The sequence below is a fragment of the Pimephales promelas genome, chromosome 18 (assembly GCF_988280905.1).
Source record: "Pimephales promelas chromosome 18, fPimPro1.hap1.1, whole genome shotgun sequence".
In the NCBI taxonomy this organism is placed as follows: domain Eukaryota; kingdom Metazoa; phylum Chordata; class Actinopteri; order Cypriniformes; family Leuciscidae; genus Pimephales; species Pimephales promelas.
The window spans coordinates 15,453,425-15,474,339 of record NC_142786.1 but is presented as its reverse complement, the minus strand read 5'-3'; the positions used below and the strand labels follow the sequence as shown (position 1 = coordinate 15,474,339).

Below are 20,915 nucleotides of genomic sequence, written 5' to 3'. Positions count from 1 at the left end.
GACGGGGTTAACATAATGACGACAGTATTGCGACGGTCAGAGCAAGCTCGGACATATTCGGTTTGAAGTCATTCATCCTCGGATGCGGCGCCGCGTGCTGTCACAAAAAAGTAGAGTTGGGAGTAAGTCACTAAATGCAAGTCTCAAGTCAAGTCCAAGTCTTAACATTGCAAGTCAAAGTCAAGTCAGTCATTCTGTTGTAAGGGTCAAGTCAAGTCATACTCTTTGTCAAGTCAAGTCGCAATTTGGTTATCAAGTCATACCAAGTCGCACAGGCTAGTTTTACACATTTTTTAACTCTGGGACTTTACTTTATTTAGACACAGAGGGCTGATGGGTTACAAAAATTAATAAATTAACTTGTGTGTAATAAATAAAATATCATTAAGAAGAACTTTAAATGCTCTTAATAAAAATAAATTAAATTAACACAAGTAAACAAAAATTAATACAACTTTCCCATCTTTTCCCATCCAAAAAAAAAAAAAGATATTGCATTTGTCGGGGATTAATCAGGTTCAGTCACACCCACTGCACAAGGATCACAATCACCTGAATATTAACCACCTGCACCTGTCATCTAATCCAGCACCACTGGGCACTACAAAAGAGCACACTTCTCATTCAGTCTCTGTCGAACCTTGAACTAGGAAACGACCTGCTAACTTTCTCTCTGTTATTCCCAGATTCTTGCTGCTACTCATCGGTTCCAGTGTGACTCTACAGAATTCCAGCTAAAGGACTTACCTACTGCTTCTCAGGGTTGGGGAGTAAGAGAATACATGTAACGACGTATGTAATCAGGATACAAAAATCCAGTAACTGTAATCCGTTACAGTTACGTAAAAAAACGTAGTAATCAGATTAGTTACTTTTTGAAAAAAGGGGGAATACTTTCAGGATTACAATGGTTCCATTTAAAACTAAATAAATCTGTATTTTGGCATAATGTGACGTGTGCCATCAGCTGGTGCATGCGCAAAATAACAGCTCTGTACAAATTAATCTCCTCAGAATTACTGCTGCTAGAAACGATGCTGCCCACGGGTAAAAATGCTTTCACTTCTTGGAAATTCCGCTGCTTTTTTGTTTTTAAAGAAGAAAATGCCAACAACATGGTTGTACAGTGCAAACTGTGCCTTCCAGCAATGAAAACGCTTTCTTTATCGAAGGACTCGACATCCAACCTAAAGAAGCATTTGCAGGTAAGACTAGCATAGAAATCATTTTAGCTAGTATGTTGTGTTTATTACTGCTTTAAGTTTTCTAGTGATGCTGGAATCTGTAGAAATTAGGAGAGTAGCTTTTTTATTACCTAAAATGCCCTTTGATAATCTCTTCTACTTAACGCGATGTTTGCTGCTAGGTAGGCTAACAACATAGGGGAACTCAAACTGCCAAAGGCTCAAGTTCAGTCAGGCAAATTAAGAAAGATCACGGCTTTAGTCAACATGTAGGCCTATTTTAAAATAAACTAATTTGTAACGTAGATTGTGTAGAATTTTTAAATGGTGGGTTCCCTTTCGTAGTCACTTCGAGTTACGTCAGAAGTGACGGAGATTGGGGGTTTCGCATAGAAAGCCAATCCTCTTCGAGTATTTAAACACGAGCCAATGGCATGCAATGCCTTGGGGCTGCGGAAATTTGCATAGCGTACTCCGCCCTACTCCGTGAGTATAAAAGGAGGAAGTGAACGCAACCGCAGTATGTTTTCGCTTCGGAGCCAAGAGAACCTCTTCACTCCTGAAAGCTATTACAAGACTCTTCGAGACGAGCGTCCTCTTCAGTGTTGGTGTGACGGCGGTACCCAGCGAGTTTCTGCATTGCCTGCGATCTGTGCAGTGGTCTGCCAGACTTTGCGCTTCTCCCTGGTCGCCTCAGCGCTGAAAGAGTGAATTTCCTCCTCTCTGTAAAAGAGCTACACGCGGCACGTCTTTTTAAAGACGGTTCGCCCGTGTTCTTCTGGATGCGGTCGATTTCTGTCGTCATCTGATGGTCGCGATCGCTGCTCTGTATGCCTGGGCATTCAGCATGCAGCAGCAGCGTTCGTGGATGACTCATGTTCCTGCTATGGGGACATGACCATCTCCACACTGAGGTTAAAAAATATATATATATATATATATATAAAAAGATATGTATATATATATATATTTTATATATAAAATATATATTTTTATATATAAAAAAAAAAAAAAAAATCTCACTAGAGTGAGAGCCCCGGTCCCCCTTACTCGATCGGCTTCCTTCACGAAAGGGGGCCCGTCGACCGGGGACCCGGCGAATTAATGGTGACGGTGTGGCATAAAGCCCCGACGATTTCTCGGGCCACACCTCCCGCCTCAGTGCGTGAGCCAGCGAGCGTTAGTTCGATTCAGTCGGCTGCCTCTTCAGTGGTACCGGCTGCTTCGAGCAGCGCTCCAGATGATGATGTGATGTCGATCGCAGCATCACTAGGCGGGCTACAGTCCTCGGGAGATGAGGATGCGGCTGCACTGCCCCCTTCGGGAGAGCCAGCGCTGCCCGTGTCGGATCCCGAGCTGACGGCATGCTGTCTCAAGCCGCTGGGAGTATTGGGTTAGAGTGGCATCCTCCATTCTCCCCCGATCTCTCACGGAGGGATAATTGGTTTTTGGACAAAGCTGCCGCCGCGAGGCCACGGCCAACTCCATTGCCTTTTTTTCCCCGAGCTGCATGCGGAGTTATCGCGCTCTTGGGGGACTCCTCTGTCCACTCGAGAGCGCGATCTCTCCCCCGCCTTTCCCCCCTCGATGGGGGGGCCGCCCGTGGGTGCACTGGGATGCCCCCGCTGGAGCGTTCTGTTGCGATACAGCTGTGTCCACGGAGCGCCTCCTCCGGGGTCCTCCTAGGCACCCATCCAAAGCCTGTAGGTTCTCGTCTGCCATGGCGGCGCGTTCCTATAGAGCGGCGGGACGGGCGGCCTCCGCTTTGCATGCGATGAGCACTGTGCAAGCGCAGATGCTCAGAGATATGCTCGAGGGCGGGACTGATCCAACGGCATTCGAAGATTTGCGGTCCGCCACTGACCTTGCTCTCCAAAAGGGCAACGAAAGTGGCCGCTCGCGCCGTTGGTCAGGTGATGGCCACTAGTGTGGTCCAGGAGCGTCAACCTGGCAGACACTCGGAGCGCTGAGCGGATTCGTCTGCTCGACGCCCTTCTCTCCCAGGTTGGCCTTTTTTGGCGGTGCAGTCGAGAACTCTTGCCCAGCAGTCTCCACTGCCCAGGAGCAGACAGAGGCAATCAAACATGTTCTGCCCCGACGACCAGCTGCTGCCTCCACCCAGTCGTCGGCACAGATGCCTCCCGCTGCTCACCGCCGAGGACGCCCCCCCGCGGCTCCCCTGCCTCCCGCCCCGCCCCAGCAGCAGCCTTCATCCGGGCCACGGCGTGGAGGAGGCCGCCGGCAGGCGTCACAGCCCCCTCAGGCCGCACACCCCGCTAAAACGCCAGGTAAGCGATGATCCTGATACGGGCTGCTCAGTGATGGAGTTGAGTTTTTCCCCAGGAGGCGGGAGCAGGCCCCCTCCTGCCCCCGGTGGAGGGCCGGGGGGAAAATCTTTCGTTTTCAGTTCCCGCTGCTCGCCCACGGGTGGGCAGCGCCCTGAGTTGGTTAAGAAAGACTTGACATCATCACTGAGCCCACAGTCTGGAAGGGGTGCGCTCGACGTTCCAGTGCGTCAGCCCACACATTCCTCTCTGTCTCTGAGGGTGCGGAAGGGTGCGAGTGTCGTCCCCGGGCTACGCCAATCCCTTCCCCCTCTGTCGCCAGACCCCCGGCGGAACGGACCCCCGTGGAACGCTCCGCTTTCCCTGGCCCCTTCCGTCGGGGAGCGGGCTTCGACGCATCCGAGCTGGGTCATCCCTGCACGCGTGCCAGTCGACCCGCCACGCTGCCCCTCCGGGGGGACGTCTGTGATTCACATGACCCCGTTGGCTCACTTCCTGGAAGCCTGGCTAGTGCTTCCCGGGATATCCCGCTGGGTCATCAGAATGATCAGATTCGGCTACGCGATTCAGTTCGCACGGTCTCCTCCCCGCTTCAGGGGAGTTCGCTCCACGATAGTTGGTGGCAATGCCCCAATCCTGAGAGCGGAGATTGCGACCCTGCTGGCGAAGGGTGCAATCGAGACGGTCCCTCCAGCCGAGGTGGAGTCCGGGTTTTACAGCCCCTACTTCATTGTCCCCAAGAAGACCGGTGGGTTACGACCGATCCTGGACCTGCGCATTTTGAACCGTTCTCTCCATCGACTACCGTTCAAGATGCTCACGGCCAAACGCATTTTCGAATGTGTTCGGTATCAGGATTGGTTTGCAGCGATCGACCTGAAGGACGCGTACTTCCATGTGTCCATCTTACCTCGACACAGACCGTTTCTTCGGTTTGCCTTCGAGGGCCAGGCATATCAGTACGCCGTTCTCCCATTCGGGTTAGCTCTGTCCCCTCGCGTCTTCACGAAGATCGTCGAGGCAGCCCTTGTTCCCCTTCGCGAACACGGGGTTCGCATCCTGAATTACCTCGACGACTGGCTGATACTAGCACACTCTCGAGCTCAGCTTTGCGAACACAGAGACTTGGTGCTCCGGCACCTAGCCCGTTTGGGCCTTCGGGTCAACCGGGAAAAGAGCAACTTTGCCCCGTGCAGAGGATCTCTTTTCTCGGCATGGAGATAGACTCGGTCGCCATGTCCGCGCAGCTCACGAACGAGCGCGCGCACTCACTGCTGGCTTGCCTTCGTCAGTTCGAGGGCAAGAGTGCGGTTCCACTGATACTTTTTCAGAGGCTCCTGGGGCATATGGCATCCGCGGCCGCGGCAACGCCGCTCGGTTTGCTTCATATGAGACCGCTTCAGCTGTGGCTTCGCGATCGAGTCCCGAGGTGGGCATGGCATCGCGGCTCGCTCCGAGTCCCAGTGACTCCGGCATGCCGGCGAACCTTCTTCCCGTGGTCGAACCTCAGCTTTTTACGGACAGGTGTCCCTATTCAGCGAGTTTCCAGACATCTCGTCGTCTCCACGGATGCATCTACCACGGGTTGGGGTGCCATGTGCAATGGGCATGCAGCCGCCGGTTCCTGGACAGGAGCCCAGCGCCTCATGCACGTCAATTGCCTCGAGCTGTTGGTAGTACGGCTCGCCCTGCACCGCTTCCGAGCGTTGCTCAAGGGCCAGCATGTGCTTGTCCGCTCAGACAACACTACGGCAGTAGCGTACATCAACCACCAGGGGGGTCTACGCTCACGCCAGTTGTCGCAGCTCGCCCGCCACCTCTTGATATGGAGTCAGAAGCACCTGAGGTCCCTTCGTGCAGTTTACATTCCTGGAGACCGGAACTGGGCAGCCGACGAGCTGTCCCGGGTCCGTCCCCTCTCCGGCGAATGGCGACTCCATCCCCAGTCGGTCCAGCTGATTGGGACGAGTTCGGGGAGGCACAGATAGACCTGTTCGCCTCTCGGGACTCGTCCCACTGCGCCCAGTTTTATTCTCTGACCCGCGGCACTCTCGGCTCGGATGCGCTGGCGCACAGCTGGCCACGGGGCCCACGCAAGTATGCGTTTCCCCCAGTGAGCCTCCTTGCACGGGTGTTGTGCAAGATCAAGGAGGACGAGGAGCAGGTCTTGCTGGTAGCCCCTACTGGCCCACCAAGACGTGGTTCTCCGATCTCTTGCTCCTCGCGACAGCACCTCCTTGGCCTATTCCTCTGAGACAAGATACTCTCTCAGAGACGGGGCACTCTGTGGCACCCTCGTCCCGATCTTGGAGGCTGCACGTGTGGCTCCTGGACGGCACGAGGCAGGTTTGAGTTCGCTGCCACCTGCGGTGGCGGCAACCATCACTTCCGCAAGAGCGTCGTCCACGAGACACCTTTATGCGTTGAAGTGGAACCTCTTCGTCAATTGGTGCTCTTCTCGCGGAGAAGACCCCCGGAGATGTTCGATCAGTGTCGTGCTTTCCTTCCTGCAAGAAGGGTTGGAGCGCAGGCTGTCGCCCTCCACCCTTAAGGTTTACGTCGCGGCCATTGCCGCTTCTCATGAAGCAGTGGAAGGTAAGTCCTTAGGGAAGCACGACCTGGTCATCAGGTTCCTGAGGGGAGCGAGGAGGCTGCATCCGCCTTGTCCTCCCCTCGTACCCTCTTGGGACCTCTCGGTAGTTTTAAGTGCTCTGCAGAGGCATCCCGTTGAGCCTTTGCAATCGGTAGAGTTAAAGTTTCTGTCCTTGAAGACAGCACTCCTGGTTGCATTGGCCTCCATCAAGAGGGTGGGGGACCTGCACGCATTCTCCGTTGACGAAGCGTGCCTGGAGTTCGGGCCGGCTTACTCTCACGTGATCCTGAGACCCCGGCCTGGATATGTGCCCAAGGTTCCCACCACTCCCTTCCGGGACCAGGTGGTGAACCTGCAAGCGCTGCCCCCGGAGGAGGCAGACCCAGCCTTGGCACTGCTCTGTCCGGTACGTGCTCTCCGCACCTATGTCGACAGAACGCAGTGTTTCAGGACCTCAGACCAGCTCTTTGTCTGTCATGGAGGGAGCCAGAAGGGAAGGGCTCTCTCAAAGCAACGGCTGTCCCACTGGATTGTGGATGCCATTGCTTTGTCTTACCAGCAGCAAGGCCTTCCGTGCCCCCTTGGTGTGAGGGCCCATTCCACTCGGAGTGTGGCCTCCTCTTGGGCTTTAGCGCACGGCGCCTCGCTAAAAGACATCTGCAGAGCTGCAGGCTGGGCGACACCCAACACCTTCGCCAGATTCTATAATCTGCGAATTGAGCCGGTATCCTCTCACGTACTCGTTTCGGCCAGTTCTGGATCCGCTCAGGTGTCTTCGCTTGCTCGCCACTCCACTCCCCGGACTGGATAAGTGCGATATTTCCTCAGTTCTTCCATTGAAGCCTTGAGTCCTCCAGCACCGACGATGCGGGCACCACTGCTGTGGCTCTGGATGCTGGCTAGGTGCCTCCATGCGTACGGTTCCCCCTTGGTAACCGTCTCATGTGTATTATCCACTGTAAGCCTCTCTGAGCATGTGTCTTCCCTTGGCAAGCCATCTGCCACCCCTGGAGCTGAAATTAGTAGCCACCTGCGGTTGGTGCTCCAGTGATTCCATATGTGTTCCTATGTGGCCATATGTGTATTCGTAAGTCCTCCCTTCGGTAGGCAGCTGGTAGCATGTCCCCTTCGGGATATGTTTCCCAGTGTACCTTGGTAATCCTGTGTCTAAGTCGGATCCCCTAAGGAAAACAGGTAAGGCTCGGGGGTTTAGACTTTCGCAGGGCACTGGAAGACAGCCTGAAGTTGGCGTGATGGCACAGACCCCCAATCTCCGTCACTTCTGACGTAACTCGAAGTGACTACGAAAGGGAACGTCTCGGTTACGTATGTAACCCTCGTTCCCTGAGTAGGGAACGGAGACGTTACGTCTCCCTGCCACTTCTGCTGTATCGCTGGGTAGATGCCGAGTTCAGTCTTGGCTCCTCAGCGAAGACATACTGCGGTTGCGTTCACTTCCTCCTTTTATACTCACGGAGTAGGGCGGAGTACGCTATGCAAATTTCCGCAGCCCCAAGGCATTGCATGCCATTGGCTCGTGTTTAAATACTCGAAGAGGATTGGCTTTCTATGCGAAACCCCCAATCTCCGTCACTTCTGACGTAACGTCTCCGTTCCCTACTCAGGGAACGAGGGTTACATACGTAACCGAGACGTTTTTATTATTTACTTGTAGCCTATATGTTAGTTAAAAATAGAACTAAATAATCTGTAATACGTACTGTAGCCACTAGATGTCTGTATAGCCATTTAAATAGATATTCAGGGTTGTGTGTTCCCAAGTTGTGGAAATGAGAGATGATTGCTTTGTTTTAATGGGGTTTAAATCTAACCCAACATGCTAAACATAAAATTAAAGCAGAAGAAACATGAACAGAAATGTTTGATCTGAGCTTGTTCAGTTTTGTTATGATCTGATGTCACTTTTATATTTTTAAGCTGTAAGGATAACTACAATAATGATAATAATATTGCAATAAAGAATTTATCTGATTTTTACAAATATCTTTGTTGAGAGCTATTCAAAAGATTTAATTTTTTTTTTAAATATTTAAAATTGACTAATTAAATTTATTTACATTTACCCTTCTCTTTCTTTCTTTCTTTCTTTACAATCCTTAAGCACAAGCATACAAATTAAAAAGCCTACAACTACTTTTTAAATTTTGTTTTTCAGAGGAAGCATCCACATCATTTGGCCAAAGAAGCTAGCTGGCCTGAGATGACTACACACCCTAGCACATCTGATCCTGGGCAAGGTTCCTTGAATCCTCCATGCAAACAGGCAAAGCTGGAATTTGGACAAACAGGATTCCTATGCAGTTTGGAAAAGTATGGAAAATATGGAATTTGATTTGAGTAATTTCCAGGTCTGGAAAAGTATGGAAAAATTAATTAAGAGTATGGAAAAATATTGATGTTTCCAGACTATTGTACCTATTTTGTTTTCTAAATATAAAATTAATCATTTCTAAATCTATATAATATGCAATTGTCTTTTTCATGGCGTTTGGATTAGGCTGCCAGAGAGCGCTGCCTAAAGATCGTTTTTACACTTGATCTGCCGGAGTCTAGATCTGCAGTGATTGGTTGTTAGGCAGCAGTTGCCATCACAGCGCCCCTTACCTCAAACCTGTTTAGAGTTTGACTAAACATCTTTGACTAAACAACTAAACATGACTTAAAGGACAAGTTCGGTATTTTACAATTAAAGCCCTGTTTTAAGATCGTCCCTGATGAAATACACTCACCGGCCACTTTATTAGGTACCCCATGCTAGTAACGGGTTGGACCCCCTTTTGCCTTCAGAACTGCCTCAATTCTTCGTGGCATAGATTCAACAAGGTGCTGGAAGCATTCCTCAGGGAGTTTGGTCCATATTGACATGATGGCATCACACAGTTGCCGCAGATTTGTCGGCTGCACATCCATGATGCGAATCTCCCGTTCCACCACATCCCAAAGATGCTCTATTGGATTGAGATCTGGTGACTGTGGAGGCCATTTGAGTACAGCAAACTCATTGTCATGTTCAAGAAACCAGTCTGAGATGATTCCAGCTTTATGACATGGCGCATTATCCTGCTGAAAGTAGCCATCAGAAGTTGGGTACATTGTGGTCATAAAGGGATGGACCTGGTCAGCAACAATACTCAGGTAGGCTGTGGCGTTGCAACGATGCTCAATTGGTACCAAGGGGCCCAAAGAGTGCCAAGAAAATATTCCCCACACCATGACACCACCACCACCAGCCTGAACCGTTGATACAAGGCAGGATGGATCCATGCTTTCATGTTGTAGACGCCAAATTCTGACCCTACCATTCGAATGTCGCAGCAAAAATCGAGACTCATCAGACCAGGCAACGTTTTTCCAATCTTCTATTGTCCAATTTCGATGAGCTTGTGCAAATTGTAGCCTCAGTTTCCTGTTCTTAGCTGAAAGGAGTGGCACCCGGTGTGGTCTTCTGCTGCTGTAGCCCATCTGCCTCAAAGTTCGACGTACTGTGCGTTCAGAGATGCTCTTCTGCCCACCTTGGTTGTAACGGGTGGTTATTTGAGTCACTGTTGCCCTTCTATCAGCTCGAACCAGTCTGGCCATTCTCCTCTGACCTCTGGCATCAACAAGGCATTTCCGCCCACAGAACTGCCGCTCACTGGATGTTTTTTCTTTTACGGACCATTCTCTGTAAACCCTAGAGATGGTTGTGCGTGAAAATCCCAGTAGATTAGCAGTTTCTGAAATACTCAGACCAGCCCTTCTGGCACCAACAATCATGCCACGTTCAAAGTCACTCAAATCACCTTTCTTCCCCATACTGATGCTCGGTTTGAACTGCAGGAGATTGTCTTGACCATGTCTACATGCCTAAATGCACTGAGTTGCCGCCATGTGATTGGCTGCTTAGAAATTAAGTGTTAACGAGCAGTTGGACAGGTGTACCTAATAAAGTGGCCGGTGAGTGTAGAATGGTTAAGATTGTTTTTTAGACAAATGCTCCTGTCACGATAATTTTTGAATTCTGTGTTAGCACCCCCCCACCTTTATAATGAAAGCATAGGTGCACTCCAACAATCATTCATTAAAACGCATAAAACTTTAGTTTACAAAGACGTGAAACTCACCGAGTGGTCTTGGGTGTTCACTGATAAGCTCACACAAAAATTGCTGCAAAATATGCTTTCCAACAGGTTTTACCGTAGTTTTTGTCCAAGTCCATTTTCTTCCTGTTTTTGGTCGAAGTCCGCAGTAGTTGATTATCGAGTTTGCGTGCGCGGTCCTTAGTTATCTAGCTACCAACGATCGCGCACGTGAACTCGACAATTTATTACTGTGGACTTCGACCGAAAACAGGAAGAAAATGAAGTCGGACAAAAACTATGATAAAACCTGTTGGAAAGCATCTTTTGCAGTGATTTTTGTGTGAGCATATCAGTGAACACCCCAGACCACTTGGTGAGTTTCACGTCTTTGTAAACTAAAGTTTTATGCGTTTTTATGAATGATTGTTCGAGTGCACCTATGCTACCATTGTAAAGGTGGGGGGGGTGCTAACACAGAATCCAAAAATTCTCGTGACCGCAGCATCTGTCTAAAAAACAATCTTAACTATTCTATTTCATAGGGGATGATCTTGAAACAGGGCTTTAATTGTAAAATACCGAACTTGTCCTTTAAGCTCTATTTTCTAATTTTCTGGTTAATTGTACATGAACATCCCTTCTGTTTCTGTAAAGGTTTAGAGTTATTTAAATTTACAAAATTACAAAAATGAACAACATTGCACTGTTTTAGCATTGCAGTTTTAATAAAAGGCTGTGCTTTGAACCTGACTAGGTTTGGTGTTAATTGATTGTACGTGCATCAGTAGCTACAATTTTCAAATATACAAATTTAACATGATAGCATACACATTTTGACTCAGAGTGTAACATACTTGCTGAAAGCATTGAGGGTAAGTGCGTCGCCATGTAGTGCCGTTGTGCTTCAGGATCTTTCTGTCTAGCTACTTTCCTATCCTAATAAAAGGCAAAAATGCCAATTATAAATCTTTAGAATGTTACATACTTGCTAGCAGTTGAATTTTAAAACAATTTATCAAGTTAAAGGCACACTATGCAGGAATTCCGTTTTTGTCAAACAGCGGCCCCTGGAGTCGCTGTGGAGTACTTGTGACGTGTTACATAGTATACAATAGTACATTGTGTTTAATTAGTCGTTTAATGAGATCTAAAATATGTTGTGAGTGGTGAGTATTTTTCACGTGAATAAATACATAGATCCGACTCATATCCCCATGTACTAATGTTACAGTGGCAGAACTTTTGCCAAGTGTGTGTTGTGCACCATGGTTTTGCACCATGTATTTTATATTGTATATTATGCATGATCACATTGAATTGCTGTGAATTGCTGTGTTTTCTTTTGTGTGAGTTGTGGTGATATTTTGTGTGGATTGTTGTCTCTTTTTTTTTGCAAAGCAGTATTCCCATAGCCACACCTCTCTTTTTGATCATTAATTGACTAAGTGATGGATTTTTGGGTGGAGCGTTGAATATGTCCCCTATAAAAAAAAAACCATAACCACTGTGACTGAGACTGATGGTGGCAGCATAGGCAACCCGCAACTGAAGTCAATACATCGAGAGCAAGAAGGAATCACGTTGTGCCTGCAACCGAGAGTGAGCGTTTCACGTGCGTTGAGACCCGGTTGAGACGGCTTATGGCTATGTGAGATTGCAGCACACTGTAGACGAGTAACCACAACGTCGACGTTTCGCGGAACACTGCCGGAGGAGCGGCGGTGAGACGGGCTGAGGACCGCCTGCGAGAGGTTACCGGGAGGCTGAGGGAACGAGTGGAGATAACTGCTGTGGTTCTTCTGCCGTGAACACATTGGACTGGATAGCAGGGTTGCTGTCCAGTCATTTTGTGAGTACATTTGACTTCTTTATTGCGGTGCGCCTATCAGTTCCAGTTTATTTGCCTCGCCACGGACGAGGACGACTTGTTGGGCATAATTTTATTTGAGTGACTGTTGAATCCGGCCGACATTTTAAAGGGGTTTTACTTGACTTAATAAACTGAAATTGTGCAGATGCAAGTGATGTGAGTGGGGCGTCGTATGCTGGCAGTTTTTCTCTTTTTCTTTGTGTTCCAGCATCGATTAATTCTGGCCTCTATGTGTGACTGGAGCGTGTACGGACGTCGGCTGTATATGGATGCCTAAGAGAGACTAAGTCGAACTTTGGCGTGCCGAGGATTGGAACTCTGGATTTGCTCTTTTTTTTTATTTTATTGATCAATCGCCTTGCAATTAATTTTTTGTAATAAAATCGTTATTTTACTCTGTCTTTGGGGTGTTGTTTTCCACTGTTCCCTACTCCGACAAAGAACCTGATTTTTCTTTATTGAGTTCCTGGAGTCTCAGTTTCCACTCTAGGTGGCGTAGTCGGCTACAAAGTTAAATATACATTTTATTAGTCATTCGGCCCCTGACATAATTTGGCGTAGTCGGCAGGATCGGATACGGGAACGGTGGAACAGCACCTGATAGAATATTTTAAAAGGTAAAAAAAAAAAAAAAAAAAAAAAAAATGATGATGCCAGTGTTTCCTGGTGCCCCTTGGGTGCCCAAGTTTACGGGTACTGATTGTGAACTGAAGTATGGAGACTGGAAAGAACAAATGCAAGGTCTCTTAGAAGCCCAAGAAATATCTGAGGCAAAGAAAGTTAAAATTGTAATGGGTGCCCTGGGTGGCGATGCAAAGCGGGAAATAAGTGTTTTGGCTGAGGGGGATAGGGATAAAGCAAATAAGATTTTTGAGCAATTAGACACCCTGTATGCTGGAGAAATACCTCTCCCTGTCCTTAGGTCTCATTTTTTTAGTTGTAGGCAGAGGCAAGATGAATCTTTTAAAATGTTTGTTTTGCGATTAAGAGAGCTGTATTGCAGGTTGCGGCGACGTAGTCCAGAAGGGGCCCTTGTTGAAGACCAACTCAAGGAACAATTGCTGCTGGGGTTGGAGGATGGACCTTTTCTGAGAGCCTTGAGAACGTATGCACGTCGAAACTCAGAAGGAACATTTGCAGATCTGCATCAAGAGGCTTTACTGTTGGAAGCAGAATACAGTCAACCAAGGTACGAACTGGCTTGTGCTGCTGTTAGTGGGCCTGGTAGGATTGAGTCTCGCTCACAGGGGATGGACTGGAAAGCTCAATTAAAGCAAGAAATTTTGGAGGAAGTTAAGGGACAGATGCGAGAACTGACACAGGAAGTGATGAAGGAGCTAAAGTCGTCTAGTTCAGTGACCCAACCAAATCATGCACAACCTAACCATGTACATTTCCAGCCACAAAATGTTTCTTCTGGGCGGCGAAGGGGGCAGTCTTCTTCAAATATGTGGGATGCAGAGGGGAGGCCAATCTGTCGGCGATGTCAACAGTCAGGACATATAGCAAGGTACTGTAACGAAAGTGTGCTGCCTAATGGAGATTTAAACTAATTTGCCCTGCTGCAGAGGTCCAGGCAGTGGGGCCAGTTAGACCATCAGAAAATTCAAGGACCAGGTCTTCTTTTATTGGTGGCTGTCCACTGGTGAGTGTTATGATTCAGGATATTGAGTGTACAGGACTGTTGGACACTGGCTCCCAGGTCACTCTGATGCAACAGAGTATGTTTGAGGAGAAGTTCCCTCAATATAAGTTGGGCCAAGCGCCTGTTTTGACTCTAAGAGCCGCAAATGGTCTTGAAATCCCCTACATTGGATATGCTGTGCTTGATTTTAATGTCGCTGGAGTCCAAGTTCCAGAGCGGGGTGTTGTCATTGTAAAAGATGAGTGTTCTACGAACCCTTTAATAATTGGTATGAACGTAATTTCACAATGTTGGAGTGCTCTTTTTCAGAACAACGGACTTTCTTCATCATTGTTTCAGAGTACCAAAGACCGACAAGCATGGCAGCAGGTTACGGCAGTCTGTCGACGTGTGGCGGCACGCATTCATGAGGATGGCTCGCTGGGAAATGTGTGGCTGGCTAACAGACGGGGCGTACGAATTCCACCAAGGAGTGAAGTCATAGTCTGGGGACGTGCTCGGATGGGTCTGCGACAGCGTGATTACTGTGGACTTGTGGAGCCTGTGTCTGAACAACCTGTGGCTGCTGCACGAACGATTGCCATTGTAAAAGATGGTAAGATCCCTGTGAGACTCTGTAATATACACCCACACAGTGTTTTCGTCAGAAAATATCAGAAGCTTGGACGACTATATGAAATCCGTAGCCCTGATATTTACGGATGCAGAGACCTTGGATTAACGTTGGATACTGAAGGTATTGTGGAGGTGAGTCTTACTGAAGCTAGCCCCCTTGCAGAGGATGCCCTGTCTCCTGGTATATGCCAATTGTCTCAAAGATCTGATTTGTCCACACAGCAGTGCCAGGATCTGGATGCACTTTTGAGAAAATGGTCTCAAGTTTTTTCTGAGAATGAGGAGGATGTGGGGTACACAGAAGTAGTACAGCATAGAATCCATACTGGAAATGTGCCTCCCATTCGGGAGAGGTTTCGACCATTGCCTCCTATGATGTACCAAGAAATGAAGGCTTTGCTGGCTGACATGTTGAATAAAGGAGTCATTTCTGAGAGTGCTAGTCCTTGGGCAGCCCCGGTGGTGATGGTGAAGAAAAAGGACGGGAGTTGGCGATTCTGTGTGGACTATAGGAAATTGAATGCTGTCACCCACAAAGATGCTTTTCCTCTTCCCAGAATTGAGGAGACTCTGACCACTTTGAAGAGGGCTGAGTGGTTTAGCACCCTGGACCTGGCAAGTGGGTACTGGCAGGTGGGTGTAGACCCCAAGGATCGTCCCAAGACTGCCTTCGCCACCCCTTTGGGGCTATATGAATTTCAGCGTATGCCTTTTGGTCTGTGCAATGGACCTGCCACATTTCAACGATTAATGCAGCGTTGCCTAAGTGACTATCTAATAGACTTTTCTCTAGTGTATTTGGATGATATTATTGTGTACTCAATTGACTTTTCTACCCACCTTAGCCACCTTGAACGGATATTCCAGCGGCTGTCCCATTATGGGTTAAAATTAAGATCTAACAAGTGCCAGCTCTTCCAGCAGCAGGTGAAGTTTCTCGGTCATGTGGTGGATAAGGCTGGTGTACGTCCGGACCCTGAAAAAACAGCAGCAGTTCAAGGTTGGGCTACCCCTACAACAGTCCGGGAGGTAAGGGCCTTTTTGGGCCTTGCAGGCTATTATAGGCGCTTCATTGCTAATTTTTCTAAAATTGCTCAACCTCTAAATGCTCTTTTGGTTGGCATCCCTGTAGATAAAAAGTCTGGTATACGTCAGATTGAGTGGACTACTACATGCCAGGCTGCATTTGAGACCTTGAAGTTATGTCTAACAAAAGCCCCTGTATTAGCCTATGCGGATTTTGCTTTGCCGTTTGTTCTGTATACAGATGCCAGCCACCAAGGCCTAGGTGCTGTCCTGTCACAAGTGCATGATGGAAGGGAGCGTGTGATTGCATATGCTAGCCGAAGCCTTCACCCTGCAGAAAGGAATGATGCAAATTATAGTTCTTTTAAATTGGAGCTACTGGCATTGAAGTGGGCTGTAACAGAAAAATTTAAAGACTACTTGATTGGATCAAAGTTTACAGTGATTACGGACAACAACCCTGTGGCTCACTTACAAACAGCTAAGCTCGGGGCTGTGGAACAACGTTGGGTGGCTCAACTAGCCAGTTATGACTTTATAGTGAAATATCGGGCGGGGCGAGAAAATGGCAATGCAGACAGTTTGTCCCGTTTCCCTGTGTCTCCGACAGAGCAGAACCAGCTTGCAGAGGTCCAGCAGATTGATGCCAACGGAGGTGCCACCGCTCTTGGTGCTGCGGGGATTGATGAGTGGCGAGAGGCACAGCAGAGGGATGAGGATCTTCAGGTAGTTATGCGGTATGTAAAGTCTGCTGGTGTGCCAACCACCCTGGAGAGAAGAGCATTACCCCTGATTGTAAAACAGTTGCTTCGCCATGTGTCACGACTTACCATCCATGATGGAGTGTTGTACAAAAAGATGATTGATCCAAATACCCAGGAGTGTCAATTGCAGATTGTTTGTCCCACCGTCCGGCAAGAAGAGGTGTGGAGGCGATACCATGAAGCATTGGCCCATGCAGGTGTTGAACGTACACTGACCAGAGTGCGGTCCCACTTCTACTGGCCCAAGATGGAGGAGATGATGCGAGGGTTTCATTCTGGGTGCGTTGCCTGCAGCCTGCAGAAGGGTAAGGATAGTCATAAAGCGCCCCTTAATCCTATCTCAGTGTCTTGTCCGTTAGAAGTGGTGGCTTTGGACTTTTTGTCTTTGGGGCGACCTAACGATAGCTACCAGAACTTATTAGTTATGGTAGATATGTTTACACGCTATGCATGGGCAGTTCCAACAAAAGATCAGACTGCCCAGACCACAGTGAGGGCCCTTTGGACTCATGTAGTACAGACCTTTGGTTGTCCTTTACGTTTCCATTCAGATAGAGGACCAAATTTTGAGTCAGAGTTAGTTCAAGAGTTTTGCCTGTTATATGGAACAGCTAAAAGTCGAACTACTTCCTATCATCCTGCAGGCAATGGTAGGGTAGAACGAGTTAATCAGACATTGTTAAATATGCTCCGTACGTTGGAACAAGAGAAACAGGATAGGTGGCCTGACTTTCTCCCTGAGTTGATGCAAGCTTATAATAACACGGTACATAGCGCCACAGGGTTTGCTCCATCATATCTAATGTTTGGGCGGACAGTAAGGATCCCTGTAGATTTGGGGCTGGGTGTAGTGGTTGATCAGCAGAAGTGGGATCATAGAGGGTGGGTCCAAGATCATTACAAAAAGCTTAAGTGGGCATATGCGGTAGCTAAAGATAAGATGGATCACGCTTCTGAGAAAATGAAACAAACTTATGATCGTGGGGCTAAGGATGTACCCTTGTTAGATGGTCAGCGAGTCTGGGTTCGGGACCGAAACAGGCAAGGCCGTGGAAAGTTGTGTGGCTGGTGGGATCCAGTGCCCCATGTAGTCATAGGAACATTGGGAGAAACAGGGTTGGTGTATCGGGTAAGACCTGAAAAGGGGGGAAAGGAAAAGGTTTTGCACCGTAATGCACTTAAATTGTGTGCTGCCTCTGAAGTGGAAGTTTTGACGCCCCTTAGTATTTCTAATACCACACCTGTAGGCATGGCTCGGGACCCCGTACCATATAGTGTTTGGGTTGCTCCGGCTTCCGAACCTGTAAATATGGGAAATGAGACTGTTAGACGATCTACACGTATAAATGCTGGACAGCGACCTATGAGGTATAGAGAGTGAATTGAATGACTTTGGCAGGGACTGCTTATATTTTGCTCTGGGGGGGTGTTGTGCACCATGGTTTTGCACCATGTATTTTATATTGTATATTATGCATGATCACATTGAATTGCTGTGAATTGCTGTGTTTTCTTTTGTGTGAGTTGTGGTGATATTTTGTGTGGATTGTTGTCTCTTTTTTTTTGCAAAGCAGTATTCCCATAGCCACACCTCTCTTTTTGATCATTAATTGACTAAGTGATGGATTTTTGGGTGGAGCGTTGAATATGTCCCCTATAAAAAAAAAACCATAACCACTGTGACTGAGACTGATGGTGGCAGCATAGGCAACCCGCAACTGAAGTCAATACATCGAGAGCAAGAAGGAATCACGTTGTGCCTGCAACCGAGAGTGAGCGTTTCACGTGCGTTGAGACCCGGTTGAGACGGCTTATGGCTATGTGAGATTGCAGCACACTGTAGACGAGTAACCACAACGTCGACGTTTCGCGGAACACTGCCGGAGGAGCGGCGGTGAGACGGGCTGAGGACCGCCTGCGAGAGGTTACCGGGAGGCTGAGGGAACGAGTGGAGATAACTGCTGTGGTTCTTCTGCCGTGAACACATTGGACTGGATAGCAGGGTTGCTGTCCAGTCATTTTGTGAGTACATTTGACTTCTTTATTGCGGTGCGCCTATCAGTTCCAGTTTATTTGCCTCGCCACGGACGAGGACGACTTGTTGGGCATAATTTTATTTGAGTGACTGTTGAATCCGGCCGACATTTTAAAGGGGTTTTACTTGACTTAATAAACTGAAATTGTGCAGATGCAAGTGATGTGAGTGGGGCGTCGTATGCTGGCAGTTTTTCTCTTTTTCTTTGTGTTCCAGCATCGATTAATTCTGGCCTCTATGTGTGACTGGAGCGTGTACGGACGTCGGCTGTATATGGATGCCTAAGAGAGACTAAGTCGAACTTTGGCGTGCCGAGGATTGGAACTCTGGATTTGCTCTTTTTTTTTATTTTATTGATCAATCGCCTTGCAATTAATTTTTTGTAATAAAATCGTTATTTTACTCTGTCTTTGGGGTGTTGTTTTCCACTGTTCCCTACTCCGACAAAGAACCTGATTTTTCTTTATTGAGTTCCTGGAGTCTCAGTTTCCACTCTAGGTGGCGTAGTCGGCTACAAAGTTAAATATACATTTTATTAGTCATTCGGCCCCTGACATGTGTCAGAGGTTCTGGGTTCTAATCCGAGTAGTATAGTTTTTTTTTTACCTCATCAACACCGATTGTTTTATTGGTGGTCTTCTGTCAAGCAGGGACACGTTTTTTTGTGCATTAGGTTTTGTGTAACAAATATAGAGAGTCTCTCTGCAACGGATTGAAGCGTGCGTCTGTGTGAAGGCTGTGCGAGTCACAACAGAACACTGTATCCACGCCACTGATCGCAGCGGCAACGAGCACTTTGGTCACTTGATTTCAAAAGCACATTTCAGATCGCCTCTTATTTAACAAACGAACGAAATGAATGCTCAGGGGGTGAGACAACCACCATTCAACCAGAAAGAACGTCTCGGTTACGTATGTAACCCTCGTTCCCTGAGTAGGGAACGGAGACGTTACGTCAGAAGTGACGGAGATTGGGGGGTTTCGCATAGAAAGCCAATCCTCTTCGAGTATTTAAACACGAGCCAATGGCATGCAATGCCTTGGGGCTGCGGAAATTTGCATAGCGTACTCCGCCCTACTCCGTGAGTATAAAAGGAGGAAGTGAACGCAACCGCAGTATGTCTTCGCTGAGGAGCCAAGACTGAACTCGGCATCTACCCAGCGATACAGCAGAAGTGGCAGGGAGACGTAACGTCTCCGTTCCCTACTCAGGGAACGAGGGTTACATACGTAACCGAGACGTTCCCTTTCGTAGTCACTTCGAGTTACGTCAGAAGTGACGGAGATTGGGGGTCTGTGCCATCACGCCAACTTCAGGCTGTCTTCCAGTGCCCTGCGAAAGTCTGAACCCCCGAGCCTTACCTGTTTTCCTTAGGGGATCCGACTTAGACACAGGATTACCAAGGTACACTGGGAAACATATCCCGAAGGGGACATGCTACCAGCTGCCTACCGAAGGGAGGACTTACGAATACACATATGGCCACATAGGAACACATATGGAATCACTGGAGCACCAACCGCAGGTGGCTACTAATTTCAGCTCCAGGGGTGGCAGATGGCTTGCCAAGGGAAGACACATGCTCAGAGAGGCTTACAGTGGATAATACACATGAGACGGTTACCAAGGGGGAACCGTACGCATGGAGGCACCTAGCCAGCATCCAGAGCCACAGCAGTGGTGCCCGCATCGTCGGTGCTGGAGGACTCAAGGCTTCAATGGAAGAACTGAGGAAATATCGCACTTATCCAGTCCGGGGAGTGGAGTGGCGAGCAAGCGAAGACACCTGAGCGGATCCAGAACTGGCCGAAACGAGTACGTGAGAGGATACCGGCTCAATTCGCAGATTATAGAATCTGGCGAAGGTGTTGGGTGTCGCCCAGCCTGCAGCTCTGCAGATGTCTGTTAGCGAGGTGCCGTGCGCTAAAGCCCAAGAGGAGGCCACACTCCGAGTGGAATGGGCCGTCACACCAAGGGGGCACGGAAGGCCTTGCTGCTGGTAAGACAAAGCAATGGCATCCACTATCCAGTGGGACAGCCGTTGCTTTGAGAGAGCCCTTCCCTTCTGGCTCCCCCCATGACAGACAAAGAGCTGGTCTGAGGTCCTGAAACACTGCGTTCTGTCGACATAGGTGCGGAGAGCACGTACCGGACAGAGCAGTGCCAAGGCTGGGTCTGCCTCCTCCAGGGGCAGCGCTTGCAGGTTCACCACCAGGTCCCGGAGGGGAGTGGTAGGAACCTTGGGCATATATCCAGGCCGGGGTCTCAGGAATACGTGAGAGTAAGCCGGCCCGAACTCCAGGCACACTTCGTCAACAGAGAGTGCGAGCAGGTCCCTTACTCTCCTGATGGAGACCAATGCAATCAGGAGTGCTGTCACATAGGACAGGGCAAAAACTCTACCGACTGCAAGGCTCCAGGGGAGGCCTCTGCAGAGCACCCAGGTCTACTGAGAGGTCCCCAGAGGGCAGGAGGGGAGGGAGGCGGATTTAGCCCCCTCGCTCCCCTCAGGAACCTGATGACCAGGTCATGCTTCCCATAGACTTACCTTTCACTGCCTCATGAGATGCGGCAATGGCCGCGACATAAATCCAAAGGGTGGAGGGCGACAGCCTACGCTCCAACCCCTCTTGCAGGAAGGAAGCACGACTCCGATCGAACATCTCCGGGGGTCTTCTCAGCGAGAAGAACACCAATTGACGAAGAGGTTCCACTTCAACGCATAAAGGTGTCTCGTGGACGACGCTCTTGCGGAAGTGATGGTTGCCGCCACCGCAGGTGGCAGCGAACTCAAACCTGCCTCGTCCCGTCCTGG

At 48.7% G+C, this 20,915-nt stretch overlaps 1 protein-coding gene across 2 annotated transcripts in view; it reads right to left on the bottom strand.

The window, feature by feature from the left end:
- LOC120464725 (T-cell differentiation antigen CD6) overlaps window positions 1-20,915 on the bottom strand; it is a 110,522-nt gene that overhangs the window by 12,257 nt on the left and 77,350 nt on the right. The window lies entirely within an intron of this gene.